This window comes from Passer domesticus, chromosome 8 (genome assembly GCF_036417665.1).
Source record: "Passer domesticus isolate bPasDom1 chromosome 8, bPasDom1.hap1, whole genome shotgun sequence".
Lineage (NCBI taxonomy): Eukaryota > Metazoa > Chordata > Aves > Passeriformes > Passeridae > Passer > Passer domesticus.
Window position 1 is genome coordinate 25,265,843 of NC_087481.1, and position 13,146 is coordinate 25,278,988.

The 13,146-nt window shown below is 48.6% G+C and overlaps 2 long non-coding RNA genes across 3 annotated transcripts in view; one reads left to right on the forward strand and one right to left on the reverse strand.

Moving 5' to 3' along the window:
* Positions 1 to 2,731, reverse strand: part of LOC135306206 (uncharacterized) — a 29,796-nt gene extending 27,065 nt beyond the window's left edge. The window contains exon 1 of the long non-coding RNA XR_010367038.1: positions 2,640 to 2,731. This is a non-coding gene — a long non-coding RNA (uncharacterized LOC135306206). The remainder of the gene's footprint in view (positions 1 to 2,639) is intronic.
* On the forward strand, positions 96 to 12,627 carry LOC135306207 (uncharacterized). 2 transcript variants are annotated; one of them, XR_010367039.1, is made up of 3 exons: positions 96 to 465; positions 7,922 to 8,005; positions 10,046 to 12,627. It is a non-coding gene; the product is annotated as an uncharacterized LOC135306207 (long non-coding RNA). The 2 variants fall into 2 exon arrangements; XR_010367040.1 differs by lacking the exon at positions 96 to 465 and adding an exon at positions 7,200 to 7,289.
* Positions 12,628 to 13,146: the final 519 nt, after the last annotated feature.

Sequence of the window (13,146 nt, forward strand, 5' to 3'; positions counted from 1 at the left end):
TAATATAATATAGTATAATAAAATAATAAATTAGCCTTCTGAGAATATGGAGTCAGATTCATCATTCCTTGCTTCATCTGGGAACCCCACAAATACAATGAGCAGGATTTGTGCTTTTCTCCCTGGGATGAACTGAGAGCAGAAATACCAGGACAGGCCCTGCCCAGGAGGTGTTTTGGCAGAGTCCACTGCTTGGGGATGTTGTTGGAAAGGGATAAATGGTTTTTCACAGAGTAATTTAGGTTGGAAAAGCCCTCCAAGATCAAGTCCAACTATTCCCTCAGCACTCCCCAGTCCAGCACCAGCCCATGTCTTTGAGTGCCCCATCCATTCAGCTTTTAAATTCTTCCAGGGACAGTGTCTCCACCACTTCCCATGGAACAGAGGACTCTGGAGTGAGAAATCACTTCCTACAGGATGCCAAGAGGTTGCCTGAGCTGCAGGAGAGACTGGACAAAATCATGGGTAAGACTGTTAAAGACAGAGAAAAGGTTTGCTGCCAGGTGTCCCCAAGGAAATGTCTGAACTGGGCTGAGCAGAGAATTGCCTTCTCTTGCCCTGCCAAGGGACACAGAGCAGCAAGAACCAGGGTTTCAGGGAAGAGGAGACCCATCATTTTATCTCCCATCAGGGCAAGGGACACTCACTCAAATCAGAATTTGGCTCCCAGGGAACACACCTATCTCTTGGGATGAATATCCCCATCCCTGCCTGCTCCTGCCCGGCCCAGCACTGGAACAGTTTCCTTGCCTTTGGGGACTGGAATTAACTGATTTTCAGGAATTGTTCCTCACCATTAGCTTTAAACTACCTGGGAGCTGGCTGAGAAGCAGCTCCACATCCCCTCCCCTTGCCCTGACCCTTTCCAGCCCGCTGCTTTCTCCTCACCTTGCTTGGGAGCAGCTGGGATAACTTTTGGAGAGGATTTTTTTTCATTTTGCACCCATTTATCTCCCTGCTTTGGCTGCCTGGGATGGTCCCATGCCTCGTTTCCCTCAGCTTTACTCACATTTTTCTACCAGCACTGACAGAGCCACCCAAGGGACAGGAGGAGTTCAGGATTCTCAGCTCCCCTTCGCCCTCCCCCTGCTTTCCCTTCTCCCTCCAGAGCGCTTCCAGGGAGAGAAAAATGTGCCTTGTACAGGCTGTGACGGCTGATGACTGATGACATTTATCTTCCCTCTGAGGAGGACGGCAGAAGTCACTTCTGGCTGCTTTCACCTGGGCTGGCAGCTTTCTCAGGGCTGCCTTTAACCCAGGGGTGACACATTCTCACAGGCCACTGCAGCAGTGTGCACAGCAAGGCTTTAACCAGTGTCACATTCACATTCTCTGGAAAATCTCTACACCCAGGATTTTTCTCCTGGGAAGCTGAGAAGCCTCAGAGAAAAAGGAAAACAATATTATCTCATTTGCTTCTCCTGTGTTTTGCTGCTTTGGAATGTGGTTGGAGATTGTTTATCCAACAGGTGATTGTTTCATTGGTTTCAAGTGAATTGTTTTGACTCTTTGGCCAATCAGGACCAAGCTGTGTCAGGACTCTGGAGAGATTCATGAGTTTTCATTATTATCTTTTTAGCCTTCTGTAAGTATCCTTTCTGTATTCTTTAGTATAGTATTGTTTTCTTTAATATAATATAGTATCATAAAATAATAAATTAGCCTTCTGAGAACAAGGAGTCAGATTCATCATTCCTTCCTTCATTGGGGCACCCCACAAGTACAATAAACCAGGGGCTCCCCAAAATTTGGTCCCACACCCTTTCCTCCCTGCTTAAACACACAAACATTACCTCTAAGTGCTCACTGAGGGACACAGGCTGCTGTTTCCCCACTAAAACAGCTTCCATTTAACAAAGAACCCCTGACCAGACCAATTTTTTCATCTGCCCCTTCCTGGACGCTGTGACAGCACATAGCTGGGAAGATGGATGGTGTGTAGGACAGCATCCATGCCACGGGGCTGGAATGAGAGGAAAGGACAGCCAGGCACATTCCAAGGGAAAAGTCACATCCCTGGAAGCGTCCAAGTCCAGGCTGGACAGGGCTTGGAGCAATTTGGGATAGCAGAAGGCGTCCCTGCCACAGCAGGATAGAACCAGATGCTCTTTAAGGTACCTTCAAACCCAAACCAGCCTGATTCTATACAAAGGAAATTTGACCCTTGAAGGAGGTTCTGACTCCCTCCCCCCAGACACACCTCGTGCCTTATCTGCAAATTTCAACAGCAATGCTCTGCACATTTCACAGCTTGGGAAGAAGGGATTTGTGTGGGCTCACAGAGGGATGCAGGCAGGAAAATCTGCTGGGTGTTACTAGGCAGAGAAATCACATCAGACTCCAGGATTCCCTGGAGAGGAAAACAGTTGGAGGTCAGGACAGCCTTTGTGGTGAGCACAGACGTGCTCCTCAGCTGAACCAGAAAAGCCTTTCTTGTGCCCTGACAGGCTCTTCCCTGCTGCCAAGTGCAGAGGCACTGGGAATCTGCTTTTTTAGGGGGTTGCTGGTAATGTGATTTGTCACTATAAACTCCCTCCACTGAGTATTTAGATACCTCTGGCCCTCTCCAAAGGCTGTTTACTGGCTGTTTCCCCTCCCCATTTCTGAAAACACTGAATATTTAAGCCAAGCAAACTCACCAGCCTTCCCTGACTGATTTTTCTCGAGGCTTTCACCGGAATAATTCTCCTCCAGCTTCCCATCAGTGGCTGCACCAACAGCCACCAGCAGTATTGATCAAGTACTGAGTCACTTGTGAGCCAGCACAGGCACTTAAAAAGAGAATAAAAAATAAAGTCCTCTACAGAAATATCAATCAAAGTCTGAAAAAAAAAATCAGGGAAGAAAGGGCTAAAAGCATATGTAATAAATGCAGCACAATCTGGCTTTATAGAGAGCACTTTAGAGGTAATTCCAAGCTGCTTTAGACAAATTTAAAAATTATCCAAGCAGATACCTCCTGAAAAGAACTAGACCACTCAGGGATGATTATTTTTATTTGTGGTATTAATGCAGTGTCAAAAGGCCTCGTTACAGCTTTTAAAGGTGAAGTTGGTACAAGAAGCTTCCAGAACTGCCCTTTACCTCCTGCACCTCCCCATCCCCCCTGAGTTCCAAGAGTTTCTCTAGATTTGCAGTAAAAAATTCAGAAGTGAATGGTAAAACACACCCATGATGAAAAGGCTCCAGAAGAAATTCCCAATTTCCATTGCTGGGCTCTCAGCACAGCCCCAGGAAGCAGTGGGGTCATCAAACCCTGGGCAGAGCCATTGGGAAGGGGACGACAAACAAGAACTGACCCAGGCAGCCTAAAAAGGGGGGGATGCACTCATTCAGGTGTGAGAAATAGAAATTTTTGGTGGTGGGAGATTTTTAATGTGTGCCTTTTAAATTTTTTTAAACAAAAAAAAAAAAAAGCATCAATACTTAATTCAGCTCTAGGGGTAACACACCCTGGAAACGAGATTGGTGAACTATTAAATATTGCCTTTCCATAGCTCTGCCTGGGTTTATCTCTGCTGCCTGCAGTTTGTCTCCCCTCTGTTCCCCTCCTGAAAGCATAGTAGTGATTTTTGTGTTTTTATTACACAATGCATCTGTTGCCACTTCTGTCCAAACCTCCCAAACAAGTTTAATTCCCCCGGATCACTCCCAAAAAGAAGGAGCTGTCACCTGAGCAGCTGCCACCTCCCTGTCCCTGTGCTTGGGGTGGGGCTGGCACCTCCACCCTTTCCCTGGCATCCCCAGGGCTGATGTTGGAACACATTCCAGGCAAGGAAAGAGACGTGGAGGTGATGCCCAGCTGCCAGAAGTCCAGGATGTGGAGGTGAATGCCACTGCTGGGGCTAAGATAAATCTTTGTTCCTTTTTTATGCCTGAGCCAGCATTAATTTCTGTAATTAGTGAAGGGAAATATTATTTACTGTCTGTGCAATGCCACGGGCTGGTGTTTCCCATGCAGGGAAAACCAGGATGCTGGAAAATGGGAAGGGTGAGCTGCTCCCATGGCTCTGTTATGAAAGAAATAATAATAAAAAAGCCAATAATGGGATTTTGAATGGGTGTGGCACTTCTAATTTTCAAAGCAAAATGTTCAGGGGAAGGCAGTGGTGGTGTTCACTGGCTGAGGTGGCATCAAGCAGCTCAACACACATCTTCACCAGCCTCTGAAATCTCACATCACTTCAGCTCCCACAGACACAGGAACAGCTCTTTGTTAGACAGGAATTGGCGTGGTGCTGGCTGTGAATTCAGAGGGGCTCTCCTCACAGGCATTGAGGTCCTTCTTCTTCCTTTCCCACAAGGAATAGCAGCCTGGAGCTCTCCCCTGCCCTGGCTGGAGTCTGAAGGTGATTTTCATCAGCTGACTTCCCAAAGTCAGGTGAGCCCCAGCACTGGGGCTGCTTTTCTTCTGTGCAGTGACTGACCCACAGCAACCTCCTCTGCACTGCCCAGAGCTGCCCTGTGGGAATGGGACCTCTACAGCTCCCAGTCCTCCTTTTGTGACACCCCAAGGCAAGTTTAGTCAGCTCTTCAGTGTCAGACCTCGCTGTGTTCTCCAGCCCAAGAGCCTCTGTGGGTGCTGGAGTCCCATCACTCACGGCACAAAAGAGAAGATGTGTGCAGGCAGTTATCAGATCTGGGCTCCTCACTCATTTCTCAGAGCAGGAAGCACTATTTATTACATCTTCTTGCTGCTTCTAAACACAATCAACCATTTCTTGGCATTTCATCAGAGATAAATAGCCTGATCCTGCTTTCATCCACACAGAAGGAAAAATTCCCCTTGGCTTCTTCTGGTGAAAGCCCAAAGAATATCAGCTGATGGTTTTAAAGTTCTTCTCACCTTTTTCCCCTGTTCCTTCTCTGCCAGGAGACCAAGCTTCAGGTACAGGCTCCCTTCTGGGGTTAGCCCTCACTCCCATCTTCCAGAGGATCTTCTTTCCCAAACCACTGTGTTCCACTGCCTCGGCTGTGGAGGAGGAAGGAGCTGCTGTGCCTCACAGCACAGCCCTGAAATACTCAGAGCTTTGAGTGCTAAATCCAGGCCCACGGAGTAATGGCATGGGTGGTGGGGGGAAAGCCATGGCATGAAGGTGCCATGCATGGCACTGCCACCAGGGTTTCAATTGCAAGATCCTTTCATCCAGCGTTTTTCAACAACTCCAAAATTACACACTCACAAAAAAAAAAAAAAAAAAAAAAAAAAACCCCAAACAAACAAACAAAAAAACCCAAACCAAACAACAATAAACCCAACAAACTAAACCAGGAGAGAGCAGTGGTGGGGCTTCTTTTCCCTTTCAAAATTTGTAAGCATGTGTGTTCAGTGCTCGTGGAAATGTCAAATCTGAAGCGGAGGGAACTGGTACATCATCTGTCAAAACTGCAGCTGGCTTCAGCAGCTCAGCGTGACATTATCAGGGAGCAATAGAGGAAGGGGGGAAAAAAAACCCCAGGAGCCCAGCAACAGGAGAAAACAAAGTCCTGCCTGCTGGATCAGAGGTCATCAGGAATAAAAGTGACACTAAAACAGAGTTAAATGCACTTTAAGTTTGCAGCAAGGTTGTTTTAAAGGCTATTTCTGTCCTCGCCTTCTGCTACAAACAACCTGAGGACACGGAGCTGTGCTTGCCCTTCTCCACCTCTCTCCTATCTTCCTCCTGATAACCATGTGGTTCTACCCATGGATCTCAAAGAGCTCCCAGAGCCCTGTTTTCCCCATCTTCAGGGAGCAGAGAAAAGAAAATTATGTGACTCAAGGTCATGTGGGAGACCCCAAAATTGTGCTGCTCCTTCAGTGAGCTTCCAACAGACCCACACTTCTCTCCCTTTTCTCCTCCAAGTTCCCCACAAGTCTTGCTTGGTCCTGTCCCCAGCAGCCTTCTCAGCTGGCTGTGCCCTTGGGACTCCTCATCTCTCCACGACCTTGCCACTTCCCCAGATCTGCTTTCCCTGGATGTTTCCAGGCACTCTGGGGAGCAGGACCTTGCATTTTTAGCGCCGGTGCCGCGAAGTGCTGAGCAAATTCCCAGTGACAGATTATCAATAGTCAGCACTATTAAAAATTTCCCCCAACTCCAGAGAAAGCCAACCAAGTACTGAGCAAAAAGGAGTCAATTTTGAGTCATTCCAGTCCCTGTTCCTCTGGTGTTTGAGGAGATGCTTCCATGCAGAAGCAAACAGGGATGAGTGCCTGTCCTGCTGGGTTTCGTGGAAGATTTTTCCCTGGCCGTGAGCAAAGATTTGGGCTGGAGTGTTTGGAGAAAAGCTCAAAGCCGAGAGCAGGTTGGCAAGAGGTGGAGAGGAAGCAAAGATCCCATTTCTCTGCAGGGATGGAGGAGCTATTTGCTGTAAATCTGCTCCAATTGCAGGCAGGTGCCCTCGGGGACAGCCACGCTCCTGCAGGGAATGCTGGATGCCAGAGATGGATCTTGCAGGGCTCTGGCTTGGCCAAGGCAGGGTGAGCGTGCCTGGCTGCTGGCTCAGAGCTGTCATTTGGACAGATTTAGGGAGTGCAATCCTATCTTCTGGAGCAGGTAAAGCCGCCTGGTGATGAGGAGGGGAGGCAGGAATTTGGAGCCAAGGCAAAGACAGAGCTGGTTAATGGACCCATTAGAGGGCATTAGCTGGCAATGGTGTGACATGGCTGGAATTTAAAGGAGAGCACCAGCACAGCCAGAGCTTTGGGCTTGGGGTGTGCTGTGCTCTCCATCTGCCAGTGCTTCCCTGAGATCCCAGTTACTGGATTTGCAGGGACGCCCCGAGGAAGGCAGGAATGATGAATCTTACTCCATGTTCTCAGAAGGCTAATTTATTATTTTATGATACGATATTATATTAAAGAATACTGTACTAAACTATACTAAAGAATACAGAAAAGATACTTACAGAAGGCTAATAATGATAATAAATAAATTAATAAATGAATAAATAAAATAAGATAATAATGAATAAAGGGGTTGCTTAAGATAAAGATAAAAAGATAATAATGAAAAAGATAATAATGAAAACTCCTGACTCTCTCCAGAACCTTGACACAGCTTGGCACTGATTGGCCAAAGAGTGACAACAACTCCCAGCAGAATCCAATGAAACAAGCACCTGTGGGTAAACAATCTCCAAACACATTCCACATGTGAGCACAACACAGGAGAAGCAAATGAGATAATATTGTTTTCCTTTTTCTCTGAGGCTTCTCAGCTTCCCAGGAGAAAAATCCTGGACGAAGGGATTTTTCCAGAAAATGTGAATGCCACACCCAGGAATGCTCCTGGGTGATGGAGGAGGTGGGAAGCCAGAGGGTGGCAAGGGGATTGCCCCCAGGGTGTGGGATTGTCCCCAGGGTGCATTCCTGGCTCACGGAGATGAACAGGAGGGGGGGAATTTGGCAACCCCAAAACCTCCCTGCCACACCACCACTGCCTTCCCCTTGCTGCTCCCCTGATCACCCCAGGCCCCTGCTCCCCTTGCTGCAGTGCCAAGAGGTGTCAGTGACTCTGGGAAAGTCACTTGAGCTGCTCCAGTTTTCCCAGTTCGTTCATCTCCCTCTGACACCCAGGATCCCTCCTCACTCCCCAGGGATGGGGCTGGTGGCACCTCTGGGACTTCCCTCCTCTTCAGCCCAGTCCCAGGTCATCAGCTCCTGCAAGCAGTGGGGCAGATACACCTAAAAACTTAAAAAGAAATAAATATAATCCAGATCACAGCTCTACAAATCAGACCTGGATGGTGGGAAGGTTGACAGCTAAAGGCTGCAGAAAAATGGGGACATGAGTGATCAGGACACGTAAGGGATGGGGAGGGTGGCAAAAGAACCACTCCCCCCAAAGAAAATATTCTTATAGATCCAGCAGGTCTGTGTATTTTGATCCTGGTTCCTGATAAAGGAAATTCCCTCATCCATGTGCATTTTCCACAGGCCAGCGCTGATGGAAGAGCAGGCAAGGACACCATAGAGCTCCATGCTGCCTGAAGAAGAGCCTGCCTTGGCCCCAGGGCAAGGGTAAGCAACCCCAGCCAGCCCTGCAGGAATGGGGTGGATGGATAATTTGGGCCAGATGGATAATTCAGGCCAGAAGCCCTTCCTCTGCATCCCAGGGGAGTCCCAGGTCCAGCCTCCCTGGTGTGGGATCCCTCACAGGGACCACAGGCAGCAGCCTGGGTGATGGACACAACAATTCTTCATTGCTTTCTCCCTTTCCTCTTTTTTCCCTACATCCTCCAGCTCTCCTGCTCCCCACTGGGTTTTTTTAGCTGGTAATTACAGCTGAAGTGGACAATCTGTCGTTTTATTTTTAGGCTGGAAGCACTTCCAGGCCAGCTGAAACAAGGCAGCAGCCACGCAGAGGGGAGGATGCTGTGGGGTCCCTGTCTCCCTGCTCAGGCAGATTCAGGGTGAGGGGATGCCCATGCAGAGATTTTTAGAGCATCCCTGCACACTGTGGAGCAGTAGCAAAGTTTCCCAAGGCTGGAGTTAATTCCAAAGTGTCCAGGACACCCAGCAGCCCCCCAGGTGCCACTTGGAGAGCAGGAGAGCAACCCAAATTCCCCTTCTCCAGCTCACAGGGCCCAGGTTTGAGGTGAACATCCTTCTCATTTCAGACCTAAAGTGACCTCACCCCTTGTTTTTTCCTTCCCCTCCCTTTGCTGATGATTTCACTGACACAAAACAACCCCAAAAAATAAAAAAGGACTGAGGAGACCCAACACAGGGCAAGTGCAGAGTCAGAGCAAAGAACTTGTGAAGTCCAAGCCCAGCTATTCCATGCAGTCATTAGCAAAAGATGTTGTGCCTGCAGGGAGACAGTTTCTGGGTGACTGGATGTAGAACTGTTTGGAACAAATTCAATAAAGCCCAGCGTGCCTTTTGCTTTTAAATATGCAATTTTCTCTAAGCTGGAGTTCCTCGTGGAGGAGCATAGGTTGGGAGTTTGCCAGGGAGGTTCCCAAAATGAAACCTGGGGCTCAGGGGGCACCCTGAGCTGGGAGAGGTGGTGACCCCAGCCTGGCCTGCCTCACCTGGGAGCAGACATTCCACCACAGCCTCCTCCAACAAACCTCCAGAGGGCTTTGGTGCTGCTCTGACATCAAATGGAGCCTTGGAAGCTGATGTCAGAACCTCCAAAAATCACTGCAAAGCCCATTTTGGGAGGGTTTTAGTGGTCCAAAGCCCAGGGCAAGCCTGGTTTCAGCTACCTTGATTCTCAGTGCCTTGCTCTGGGTTGTCACACGTGCCACACACAGCACTGAGGCTGCCAGGCAGAGGATTCTCCATGGAATCTGCCTTTATTTTCATTTATAAGAGCCTTCAGGACAGGTTTAACTGCAGGGGTATGGACCAGCCATTCCCAGTTCTGGCTACAAGTGAATCACAGTGCTGAAGCCCCTGCTTTAATTAAAAGACACGATACCTCTGCCTACCTAGAGAGCAATGGCAACAAAAGCAGGTTATCAGGAGAAGTAATATCATCTAATCCAATCTGATCTGTGTAGTTATTAGGCCCAGCTAATATTGGTATTGATTTTATTACTAATATCACTGCTACAACTGGAAACCAACCACAGCTCAGAGTTTTGCATCCTTCATCATTTTGTTCATTTATTTGGCCTCGGAACAGATGATTTTTTTTCTTTTTTCCCTCCATCACTCAAAATCCATGTCCAGGGTTCCTTTTTGGGGTTTTACCTCTTGTTCCTTCATCTTTACCTCTTCCTCACTACATCTTCTGCTTTTCCCTTCTTGGTTTGCTCCTCAGCCTCTACAAAGCAACTTCATGCAGGATCAAACCCAGCGCTTACATTTTTGTTAGTCTGAACTCAGCCAAAGAAGCTTCCAGCAGTTTATGAGTCAGAAACACAAGATAGAGCTGCTGGTCATTGAGAGAAATTGCCAGGAATTTGGGGAGGGTGAATCACCCTCAAAGATAGCTGAGAAGAGAAACAGGGAAACAACCTCTTGTCCTTTTCATCTTTCAGCTCATTTTTTTTACCCAGCTGTGAGTAAGGAGCACAACAAGGGAAATTTTTTTTAACCTTTTTATAGGAAGGAGCTTGGTTCTTGCATTTTCCCACAAGGACAACCTGGGAGATGAACAAACCTGGTGCTGGACATGCTCCCTCTGCAAAGCCACCTGCAGTGAGCTGGGAAGTGCTCAGCACACAGAGCCTGTCTTTGGCTCCCAGGGAGTTCAATTTGACTCTGGGTTAACTGCAGTTCCCTTGCAAAGCTGTCTGTCACCTCTCAGCCTCTTCCTTGCTCACTCGAGAAAATAACAGCTCCCACACTCTGAAAAATCCCACATAATTGGTACAGCCTCCACAGAGTGCCTCTCAGCCAGCAGCAGGACCATTTGGAGCTCGAAAGGTGGCCCTGTCTTTTCAGAAGGGTCATGGGTTGACAACCTTGTTTATTTTCCTCCGTGTCTGTCCAAGGAAAAAAAACACAAACCAACCAAAAAACACCAGCCCAGCTCCTCCAAGTCGAGCCTGGCAGCACCAATTTGGGGCACAGCTGGAGGAAGGGGACAGGTTTCCATCCCACTGAGGCTGTGTAAAAGCCTCAGACTTAGCCTTGACCATCTGGTGATCTACCAGTACTCAGCTTTCCTTTTTTTGCCCCACACCTTGGTAGGATGAAGGATTCTGACACTGAAGCGCAGAGATCTGGAAAATGTGGAGCCAGTTCCAGTCATGCTGCACATCCTCGGCCCTTTCCCAACCCCATTTGAGCACAGAGAGCTGCCACATCATCAATTTGGTGTGGATTTGGGTATCCTGAGCACCAAACCCCATTTGTTTTGCTGTTTCACCCCCTGGCTTGGCCAGGTCCTCATCAGCATCTCTCCCTCACACAACAGATAAATAGCAATACCCAGAGCCACACACACACTTACAAATAAATAGAAAAGGAGCATCAATTCAGCCATGAATACAAAGCTTAAGGATACTGCATCTCATTCCTGTTTGCTGCCTCGGGCACTGCAAGCTGACAATCAAAATTCACCCAGTGCCAAAAATATTAGTTTAGTTGAATATTTGTGTTTGCTCAGCTCCTTCTCGTGCCGGGATGACAAACTGCCCTGAGAAGGCATTGCCAGAGGCACTCACACTCCCATTCTCTCTCTCACTGATTCTGGCACACAGAGGGATCCTTTCAAACCAATAAACACTTTCATTTTTGTCTTGGCTGAAAGGGCTTCCTCTGTGGGGTGATGTTTTGCTGGAGGAAATGATTTAGGAGCAGAGATACGGTTGTGATTCAATATGGTTGTGATTCAATATCGTGCTCAGGAATTCCTTGTAAAGTCAAGGGAGAGACAAATTCTGACATTACCCGAGCCTCGTTGAGCTTATCAGAGTATTTTTGGAGTGAGAATCCAGCAACAAAGACGGCGACACTTTGTTATGTGGTGTCTGGTAGCTCTTGTTCTCAGGTGGAACAGCAGCAACACCACCTCTCTCGTGTAAGTTACGTCCTGACACGTGTGAGAACATGCAGAGGGAAGGGAAGAAGAGAAAAGAAGGAGAGGGAGCTTTTCCAAGCTCTATGTTGGGGCTGGATAAAGAGGATGGAGCTCAGATCAGCAGCAGTGTCAGAGCTGGTCCCTCCCAGCCTTCCCACCTGGGATGCACCAACCCTTGACTCAGAATCACAAGCTGATCCAGCAGGAGGGAAGTCAGACCAACCATGAGGGACAGGTTTCCTCTTTGCTTTCCCTCCTCACCACCTTCTCATTGCTGGAAGGATGCCCTGAGCTCGTCAGGGAACCATGGCACAGATTGGGTTGGAAAGGGCCTTTAAGATCACCCAGCTCCAGCCCCCTGCTGTGGGCAGGGAACACCTCCTGCCACCCCAGGTTTCTCCTAGCCTGGCTCTGATGTACACCAGAAACTCAGATAAAGCACAAAGCCCTACAGAAACACGTCTGTGGGCTGGAGCTCAGCAGTCTGACCCACCTGCCTGGAGGGGATGGGCTCACATCCCCCTCCTGTTGCCCTGGGGACACCCCAGTTCCCCCAAAGCCCAGCCTGGGGAGCAGCTCCCTCCCACGGAGAGCAGCCTTCTTTCTGGCCTCAGGAGGTGTTTGTTGAGGAGCTGTAGAGAAGAACAATGCTGCTGTCTCCTCATCAAGGTGGGCTGTGGCAAGGCAGAGTCCTGCTTTCACTCCAGCACTACCCTGAAACACAAAGCTTTGTATTTGCCTGTCAATATCCCAGTTGGATTCTGCTTCTCTGTATTTAATTCGAGATGAGTACTGCAGGACCTCTTTTGTTAGCTGGATACCTCATGCACATTGTTATTATTTCTTTCATAAAAATCAATAAAGACTTAAGAACAACAACCACCAATAATAACAGTACATCTCTCTTGGTGTCTTTGTGTTGCAACTTGCTGAATAACTCGGAAAAGCAGCAGACAACAGTCAGGAGAGAAGATTAAAAAAGATGTTGTTCCCAAACTGGACCTGCTCTTCCTTTGGAAAAAGTTTCCAGCCACTTAAAACTGCAGCACCATCTCAGCACACAAGAATTCAGCAGCAGAGGCTCCGGGTGGGAAGAAATGCTCAGAGGATGAGGCACCAGACAGAGCTCCTCTGATCTGGTGTCCTGCTTGTCCTGCCTGTGAAACACAGGCAAAGAAAATGAAAATGGAAAGGCAAAGATGGAAATTTAAGGGCACTGCTTTGAAAGCCACGGGCAAATCATTCCTACTGAAGTCACTCCCTGGGCACCAACCAAGCTCAGGGAGATGCATTCCTTGCTGGTTTCCTTCCTGAAGGAAGAAAGGACCTGGAGCTGCTGGAGCAAGTCCAGAGGAGGCCATGGAGATGGTCCAAGGCTGGAGCCAGGCTGGGAGAGCTGGGGATGCTCACCTGGAGAAGAGAAGGACCTGGGGGAGAACTTGAAGCCTTTTCCAGGGCCTAGAGGGGCTCCAGGAGAGCTGGGGAGGGACTGGGGACAAGGGATGGAGGGACAGGACACAGGGAATGGCTTCCCACTGCCAGAGGCAGGGTTAGATGGGATTTTGGGAAGGAATTATTCCCTGTGAGGGTGGGCAGGCCCTGGCACAGGGTGCCCAGAGAAGCTGAGGCTGCCCCTGGATCCCTGGCAGTGCCCAAGGCCAGGCTGGACACTGGGGCTGGA